The sequence below is a fragment of the Pan troglodytes genome, chromosome 6, assembly GCF_028858775.2.
Source record: "Pan troglodytes isolate AG18354 chromosome 6, NHGRI_mPanTro3-v2.0_pri, whole genome shotgun sequence".
Lineage (NCBI taxonomy): Eukaryota > Metazoa > Chordata > Mammalia > Primates > Hominidae > Pan > Pan troglodytes.
The window spans coordinates 155,986,717-155,996,181 of NC_072404.2; the positions used below are offsets into that span (position 1 = coordinate 155,986,717).

General features: G+C 50.0%; 1 protein-coding gene across 6 annotated transcripts in view; it reads right to left on the bottom strand.

Moving 5' to 3' along the window:
* The window catches only part of DENND2A (DENN domain containing 2A), a 123,971-nt gene that overhangs the window by 114,127 nt on the left and 379 nt on the right, over positions 1-9,465 (bottom strand). Inside the window, exon 1 of one of the 6 annotated variants that reach the window (XM_024358061.3) lies at positions 9,255-9,437. The exons of the other annotated variants lie outside the window; for them this stretch is intronic. The gene's annotated coding sequence lies outside the window, so the exon portion shown is untranslated. Of the gene's footprint in view, positions 1-9,254; positions 9,438-9,465 lie in introns of those variants that run through there. 6 annotated transcript variants of the gene reach the window in all.

The window sequence follows — 9,465 nt, forward strand, 5'->3', positions numbered from 1 at the left end:
GGAGTGTGGGACACCCTATTTACCAACCAGAATAGAAGTATTTCAGTATTTTGACAAGTGGCGCAGATTCATCACTGCACCCATTTTACATCCACCTTGACTTGGGTTTCAAGAAGGAAGGGTCAGGGGTGTGTCAAGTGCATTAGTGAGATCAAGAAGCATGAGAACAGGGAACTGGCCACAGACGAACCATTAGTAACCTAAGATATGGTTTCAGCAGATGGATAGGAATAGAAGCCAGATTTCGGGGGTGTGGGGAAGGAACATGTGGATCTGCCTCGTGGGACTCTTGCATTTGTTCTGCTTCTTTCTTGGTCCCAAAAGGAGCATTCTCTTTCTCGTTTTCTCTGACAAATTGGCAGCCTGAACCTCGGGGTTGTGTGTGTACCCAGAAGCAGCCTCTTAGCCCCTTTACCCATCTCTCTCAGTTCTGTACCAGACCAGGAATCTTGGCTGTCCTATATTCAAGGGAAAGAAGAGCCTGGAATAAGAGGCTCTCTTGGCTCTCTGTGGTGCTGGAATCTTCAAGTCTGATTGTTTTGAGAGGGATTAAGAAGCTCTCTCTTCCCTGACATTTTTCCACCCTATTAGATGCATCAGTCAGCTGGAGGGTAAACAGAGGGCACTGGTCCCCTTCTGATATCCTGGAAGGTTGTCTATGTTTGTTGATTGTCACAAATACAGATGATGAAATGAACCAGATGACAGTCACCACAAGATGCCAGGGAGTTATATTTGGGGTTGGATGACCACACACTTCATGACAAATCTGAACAAATCTCATCTGCAGCTCAGAGTATTAAGTAGAGAATCCCTCTGAGTCTCCAGGGTGCTGGAGACATTGCCCTGGCTGAAGATCCCAGAGCACGAGGCAAGCTGCTTTGGGAAGTTCCTTTCTATCTTCGCGGTCACCACCCCGACCAAATCTGCGGCTGAGAGACTAGTCTCACTCCAAGCTCGGGAGATGCAAGTTCTATGTCTTAGGCTGTCCTGTCATTTCTATCTAGTAACCAAACCAGAGCATATAGCTTCTCCCCCAACCAAGTTCAACCTGGACCATGCCGGGTCAGTCTGAATTGTGATTTGCTGTGTGATCCCTTACAAATGCCTCTGCTTGGTCATCTGGGGAGGTTTAGCCTATATTTACCAGGCACATGAAATGCCAAATAAAATTATAGAAGTGTCCTGTTTTAATGCTTCAAAGTTTGCTGGAAGAAGATAGGCAGTTACTATTTTTCCATGGTGAGCTGGGAGAGGCAGTGAAAGTAGAATCTGTCTCCTCTGATTCATTGAATGGGAGCAAGAAGGAAGTTCATATGCAACCTTGGACTACCCACCTGGCTTCCTCCCCTTCCCTAAACTCAAGCCTCAACTCTAGATGTGGATAAGAAAGGTGGTGGGAGATAGACAGAGGGGTGGTACCAAATCACTTCTGGCTGGGTCAACACACCTGTCCCAGCAAGGAGAATGAATGAGCATATCCAACTCTCAGCCTTTACCAGCGTGGCCACAAGGTGCAGTTTGCAGGGACAGTCCAGGTTAATTAAGCCTATTGTACATCAATTAACAACTTACTTTTAGTGCTTTTTTTCTTTTTTTGAGAAGGAGTTTAGCTCTAGTCAGCCAGGCTGGAGTGCAGTGGCGCGATCTCGGCTCACTGCAACCTCTGCTTCCCGGGTTCAAGTGATTCTCCTGCCTCGGCCTCCTGAGTAGCTGGGACTACAGGCGCCTGCCTCCACACCCGGCTAATTTTTGTATTTTTAGTAGAGATGGGGTTTCATTGGCCAGACGGATCTCCAACTCCTGACCTCAGGTGATCCGGCCCACCTCAGCCTCCCAAAGTGTTGGGGTTACAGGCATGAGCCACCATGCCTGGCCTTTTTTTTTTTTTTTTTTTGAGACAGTCTCCCTCTTTTGCCCAGGCTGGAGTCCAGTGGCACAATCTCAGCTCACTGCAACCTCTACCTCCTGGGTTCAAGCGATTCTCCTGCCTCAGCCTCCTGAGTAGCTGGGATTATAGGTGTGTGCCACCATGCCCAGCTAATTTTTTTTTTTTTTTTTTTGAGACAGAGTCTTGCGCTGCCGCCCAGGCTGGAGTGCAGTGGCGCAATCTCGGCTCACTGCAAGCTCCGCCTCCCGGGTTCACACTATTCTCCTGTCTCAGCCTCCTGAGTAGCTGGGACTATAGGCACCTGCCACCACGCCCGACTAATTTTTTGTATTTTTAGTAGAGATGGGGTTTCACCATGTTAGCCAGGATGGTCTCCATCTCCTGACCTCGTGATCCACCCGCCTCAGCTTCCCAAAGTGCTGGGATTACAGGCGTGAGCCACCGTGCCTGGCCCTAATGTTTGTATTTATATAGAGATGGGGTTTGGCCAGGCTGGTCTCAAACTCCCGACCTCAAGTGATCTACCCGCCTTGGCCGCCCAAAGTGCTAGAATTACAGGTGTGAGCCACCGCGCCTGGCCTAATGCTCTCTTTTTACTTTCTCTGCAGTCCTACTTTGTGTATATGGTTACCTATATTTTACCTACCATAAACTTGCAGAGAATTTAGTGCTGAATCAAATTTGACCATTATTGCATCTTCTCTGCTGAGAAGTGGGGAAGTGTAAGGGAGAGAGAGAGGCCCTTGAAGTTGCTTTGCTAGGTTGGCTCTTTTGTGTCACTCAGTCCACCCATCCTAGGTTTCAACCTACACAACATGTGGAATCGTGGTGATGTGCCATCAAGGTTATGGAAACACGAAACCAACAGCAAGAGACGAACTTGGGACAACACGGAAGACAATCCATAAAGATTTTTTTGAGACCTCTGTTGCCCAGGCTGGAGTGCAGTGGTGTGATCTCGACTCACTGCAATCTCCGCCCACCAGGCTCAAGTGATCCTCCCACTTCAGCCTCCAACCTCGGCTACTACCAACAATACTGCCACAAATACTCTCCAGCACTTGTTCCAATATTTTTCTAAGATAAATTCCTAAAAATGGAATTGCGAGATTAAAATAGATTTCTTTTTTTTTTTTTTTTTTCCGAGACAGAGTCTCGCTCTGTCACCCAGGATGGAGTGCAGTGGCGCGACCTCGGCTCACTGCAACCTCTGCCTACCGGGTTCACGCCATTCTCCTGCCCCAAACTCCCGGGTAGCTGGGACTACAGGCGCCCGCCACCATGCCCGGCTAATTTTTTGTATTTTTAGTAGAGACGGTGTTTCACCATGTTAGCCAGGACCGTCTTGATCTCCTGACCTCATGATCCGCCTGCCTTGGCCTCCCGAAGTGCTGGGATTACAGGCGTGAGCCACCGCGCCCAGCCTAAAATACATTTCAAAGCCACATACTTAATGAATCTATTTGTGCCAAGTGATGGTTATTTTGAAAATGAGATTCTAATACTCTCTTTTAAAACAATAATAAGATATAGTACCTCTCTGTTCCTTAACCCAATTGTACCCACACCCGTTTTGCCCCGAAAATTTTATGAATTTCTATTTAAGTTAATATGAACATTAAAATTCATACTGTGGCACATGCATAGAGGCAATGTATTATATTTTGAGTTTTGTTAACTTTTAAAAGAAAACGTATTAAAATTAGAAATTTAAAATTTTTGGCCAGGCGTGCTGGCTCATGCCTGTAATTCCAGCACTTTGGGAGGCCAAGGCCAGCGGATCACTTGAGGTCAGGAGTTCCAAACCAGCCTGGCCAACATGGTGAAACCCCCTCTCTACTAAAAAATACAAAAACTAGCCAGGTGAGGTGGTGGGCGCCTGTAGTCCCAGCTACTTGGGAGGCTGAGGCAGGAGAATTGCTTGAACCTGGGAAGCAGAGGTTGCTGTGAGCTGAGATCACACCATTGCACTCCAGTGCAGCTACTTGGGAAGCTGAGGCAGGAGAATTGCTTGAACCCAGGAGGTGGAGGTTTCAGTGAGCCAAGATCACGGCACTGAACTCCAGCCTGTGTGACAGAGCAAGACTCCGTCTCAAAAAAAAAAAAAAAAATTTTGGCCAAGTGCAGTGGCTCATGCCTGTAGTCCCAGCACTTTGCAAGGCCGAGGCAGGTGGATTGCTTGAGTCCAGGAGTTTGAGACCAGCCTGGGCAACATGGGGAAACTCTGTCTCTACTAAAAATACAAAAATTAGCTAGGTGTGGTGGTGCGCACCTATAGTCCCCACTACTCAAGAGGCTGAGGCAGCAGGATCCCTTGAGCCCAGGAGGTAGAAGCTGCAGTGAGCCATCATTACACCACTGCACTCCAGCCTGGGCAAAAGAGCAAGACCCTGTCTAAAAATAAATAATAATAAAAATAAATAAATAAGTAAATAAATAAATGTTTTATGACAAATATAACTTTCATAGATTACACATAAAGTTTATAAGTAAACCTACAATTTTTAAGTGTACTTTTTTAGAAGACAAAACAACAAAAGGAAATGCATTTGGCATTCTGCTTGAAGTGGTCTGTTAAGCCCTTCAGATAAGATCCGCAGTGTACGGAAGGCCTGGGGATCCCGGGAGGAGGGGTCACAGCCAAGGTTGCAGCTCCCTGTACTGGCCCCACTCTCCAGCCAATGATCCCTGCTTTTGTTTCCTTCTGAAGGGATGCCTATGACCTCCTGGTTCCCTACCACTGAGGGAAGCTAACCTCTTCCCTAAGCTTGCTGCAAGGGTGACTCACCCCTTCCTTCCCCAAGGCCAGGGGAAAAAACGATCACTTGGTTTCCCATAGTTCAGCCAGTTGGAAGAGTGGGTCTCAGGGTTATCTGTTCTTTAGCCCCTCTGAACTGCAAGCCAGGGACAAACGTGCCAAAGAGAAGCTGAAGGTAGAGTCGCAATTCTAGGCCCAGCTGGCAAAGAACTTAACTTCTAGGCAAACTGAGGGCTGACGGGGTAAACTGTTGCCCACGTCAGACATTGATTTTAAGGCCAGGGTAAAGAAGAGTCTGACTCTGGCTTCCCAGCATGTCGCTGTCTTTTGCATATGAAAAGTAGCGAACTTAGCTCATCACTTGCCCTAGTTCCAGGCAGTGTTTGCCTCCTATCATTAAAGGGGCCAGCGGGGCCTGGCACTCTTCCCTGAGTAACCAGCACAGGGAATTTCAAGAGAGTCTGGGGTACAAGTGGAGGCTGTCTGATTCAGGTGGCAGAAGAAGGGTCTATGCTTGGACACATGAGGCTGACAGCCAGTGTTCAGGACCAGGCTCCTGGGGTAACAAGCAACAATGCGTGTGGGCAGAGAGGCAGTGGTGAGGGCAGTGAGGGGTCACGGCCCGAAAAGGGCTGCACAATGAACCCATGGAAAACCAGTTTCACTAAAATATCTCCAAGAAAGAGCAATCCAGGGCAGCTCCAGGGAAGCAACTCCTAACCCCCAGTCTTCAGCAAGGTGACTGCCAGAAGGAACAGAGGAGGGCTGGTAAAGACCTCGGGGGAGAAGCAGCGAGACAGGAGTCCAGGAGACTGTGCGGAACGCCAGGAACAAGCAGGGCCAGCCTTGTCCACTTCTGAGGACCTGCGAGGCATCCCATGTGTCCCACCTGGGATCTTTTGGAATCTGAGTTTCTGTCCTGCCCTGTGATGGGCTCTCTATATGTGACTGCTAGAGCAGCCACTCTCAACCTCAGCTGTACCTTAAAATCATCTGGGGATCTTAAAAAAATACTGACGCCAGGTCAGTGAGCCCTAAGTATCAGTTGTTTTTAATCTCCCTCCCCAGCCTTTTTTTTTTGGACACAGGGCCTCACTGTCGCCTAAGCTGGAGTGAAGTGGCACAATCATAGCTCCCTGCAGCCTCAACCTCCCTGGGCTCAAGTGATCCTCCCGCCTCAGTCTCCCGAGTAGCTGGGACTACAGGTGTGTGCCACTGTGTGTGGTTAATTTCTTTTATTTATTTATTTTTGAGATGGAGTCTTGCTCTGTCGCCCAGGCTGGAATGTAGTGATGCAATCTTGGCTCATGCAACCTCCGCCTCCTGGGTTCAAGTGATTCTCCTGCCTCAGCCTCCCAAGTAGTTGGGACTACAGGCATGTGCCACCACGCCTGGCTAATTTTTGTATTTTCAGTAGAGACAGGGTTGGCCAGGCTGGTCTCAAACTCCTGATCTCAAGTGATCTGCCTGCCTCGGCCTCCCAAAGCGTTGGGATTACAGGCGTGGGCCACTGTGCCTGGCCAATTTCTTTTATTTTTTATAGAGATGGGGTCTCGCCATGTTGCCCAGGCTAGTCTCAAACTCTCCTCCCCAGCATTTAAATGTATATTCTAATGCACACCCCAAGATTAAAAATGTTAAGAAATCTGATTGGAGGGGTAGAATCCCACCCCTACGGAATGTTAATTTACGACAGCTATAGTTGGCAAGAAATAGTTTAAAGTTTAAAGGGCACATTAGCAATGTATGGACATAGATTCTGCAGGTTCTCTGCCTCCTGCAGAAACCAAAGGGAAAAGCCTGGCCAGGAGATCTGTGCCTGAGTCTGCAGGACCTCCTAGTTCTCAGCTCCCACTCCTGGTTCCTCTGCAACTTCCTTGTGTTGTAGCAAACAAGATTTCCACCCTCGTGGGCCTCTCTGGTCTCCTGAAGAGGATCTCTGGTCTGCTGAGTCCCACCCTTTTCCTACCCCTTTAGAGGCAGGCTCTACATCCAGTCTGGAGGCAGAATGACCAGGACCGCCCTGGGAAGTGGACTTGCCCATATGCATGGAATCCTACAATGCTGTGTGAACTCCCTGCCTGCTTCCCCGGGGGTCAGGATTCCTGGATGCTGGCCCTTCCAACATGCTATGCCCTACGTGTCCCCTTCTCAGACCACAGTCTCAGCCCACCCCTCTCTGGGCTATACTATGATAAGCCTCCTTCCCTTTATGGTTGAGCACCCCGGACGCCTTGCTCTCTACATTCACAGAGATGGGTGTCAGCTCTTCCTGCACTTAAGGTACCATTGTCTCCTTTGTATAGGATTCCCCTGGCCCCATACTGAGATGACACCCAGTCCTCACAGAAGTGCAGTTCACTCCCCTAGACATAACAGGATGGTAGAGGAAGGCAGTAACGGGGAGTTTTATCTTTCCATCTTTTGTAACACCAGCAACGAGGAATTTTTTTTTCTATGTCACTCTTCAGTCTTTACATAAAGTTCCACATGATAAATTCCCAGCTGAGTTCAATTCCAGGAAAAATTTTGTTCTGAGAATTAATTTGTAGGCTTTCTGTTGTCCAAAATCCCAAACTATGCAACCCAGTGTATTTTTGTTTGTCTCTAAGCTGCCAGAAAACTTACAGCCAAATGCGTTATCCAAGTGTTGTAATCTGCTAAATGCAGGCCACTCAGAAGGTCCACATTCCTTTTGCTTTGCTTTGTTTTCTCCTGAGCATTTCTGTACATACTTGTTTTTAGTCTAAGTTATCATAATCTGTGCCCAAACCAGTCACCAGGTCCTGCCTCTTGATCCTGGCATCCTTTCAGTTTCTCCTGCTCCTCAGTAATTCTGGCCTGGGTGTTGCAAAAAGCCTTGGTCTCCTCCTCCTCCTCCAGGCCTCCCCACCCAACAACCAGAAGGAGCGCATCACTCCTGCTTCAGTGCATACCCCTGCCTCCTTCTGGCAGATCCTTCCTTCCCTGTGCCTCTGCCCTGACAGCCCCCGCCTCACCTCTCCCCGGCATGCACTCACATACTGCAACCCGCAGCCACACTGAATTCCCCTCACTGGCCTCTCCTAGACTCTCCTGGTGACTTTGCACATTCTGTTCTTTCAGCCTGAAACAACCTTCCCTGCTGTTTCCTTGGTGAGGCGGTTTTCAGGGCTTAGCCCAAGCATCACCTAATCTGTGGGGATTCCCTGCACCGGCTCCTCTCTGGGCTGCCCTAGTTCTACGCCATGCAGCCCTCACAGCCAGGCTGGGCCAGGACTGGTTTTACTTTTTTGTTTGACTACCCAGCTAGGATGGTGTTCCTGGAAGGAAGGGGGACGTCTCATTCCTCGCTGTGCCACTGATGTCTAGCACGCATGCCTAGCACACAGAGCTGTGTAAGGGGATGAATAGAATACATGACACAGGATTTTATTAATCTTCCAGAATGAAAGGACTGGAGGCCAGGCACAGTGGCTCACGCCTGTAATCCCAGCACTTTGCGAGGCCGAGGCGGGCTGATCACCTGGGGTCAGCAGTTCAAGACCAGCCTGGCCAACATGGTGAAACCCCGTCTCTACTAAAAATACAAAAATTAGCTGGGCGTGGTGGTGGGCGCCTGTAATCCCAACTACTCGGGAGGCTGAGGCAGGAGAATCGCTTGAACCCAGGAGGCGGAGGTTGCAGTGAGCTGAGATCACGCCACTGCACTCTAGCCTGGGCGACAGAACAAGACTCCGTCTCAAAAAAATAAAAATAAAAAACAAACGAAAGGACTGGAGGCCAGCCTCCCGCCAGCCTTTTCATTACCAGGCCTCAGAAACCGTCTCTGACACACACGCACACACTCGCACACTCACACATACTTCCTCTCGGAGTTCTGCTCCGTCCCACGCTGCCCACCCAGACTTTCTACTCCACTCTTTTGGTATCTGATATTTGATGATGTAAGGAGAAGGGATTTCTTTCTCTTCTTTTATGTGGTAACCACAGAGGGTTTAAGAGTTTACTAACAAGATTACTGTAGCACGCCTATTACAACTCTGTTACCCCCAGCCCATTACTGTCCGATGTCATTTGGAACCTTGGGGAAGTCACATTCCTGAATCGCATCTGAACAGCAGCTGGAAGTCAGCACCAGCTGGTTAAGGCAGGGTCACTGCACTTCCCTTGCCCAATTTACGCCCCTGGAGAGCCCTGACTAGTTTCCTGCTTCCTGTCCCAGGCCCCCCATGACAAGATTCCACGGCTGAGGTCTGGCTCTACTCCGTGGTCTCACCCAGCTCTCTGTGACCCTCCTAATACGATTGTGTCCAGACTTCCCCTGGGCTCCATCTGCTCCCAACTCCACCCTTGGGGACAAAGTGGAAGAAGTAAGACCATTCAATCATCTTTACCTTCTTGCTTTCCCAAGACTGCAAATGCTGACCGCTGTGAGGGGGGCCCGGCTGCTCAGCCGCCTCGATGCCCCGCGCTTGCACGCGCACGCACACACTCACACACACTCGCACAGACACACTCACACACAGACACACAAGCGCGCGCACACACACACAAGCGCGCGGACACACACACACTCACACTCGCGCCCCGAGGGACCCAGCACGGCGCAGGGCGGGGGTCTACCGGCTTTCTGCAGGTCCCCGAGGCGCGGGACGGCGGCGTCCGGGCTCAGTCCTGGGAGTCAGCCCGAGCCCGGGAGGAACGCCTGGATCGCGCTCTGCACAGTCCCGGGACCAGGCGGGAACTCAGACTCCCGTCTGCAGAGCCGCTTCCCCCGTCAGGGCTCGGGCCGCGCAAGCCGTTTCCTCCCTCCCCCGCGCGTCCCCTCCTCCGT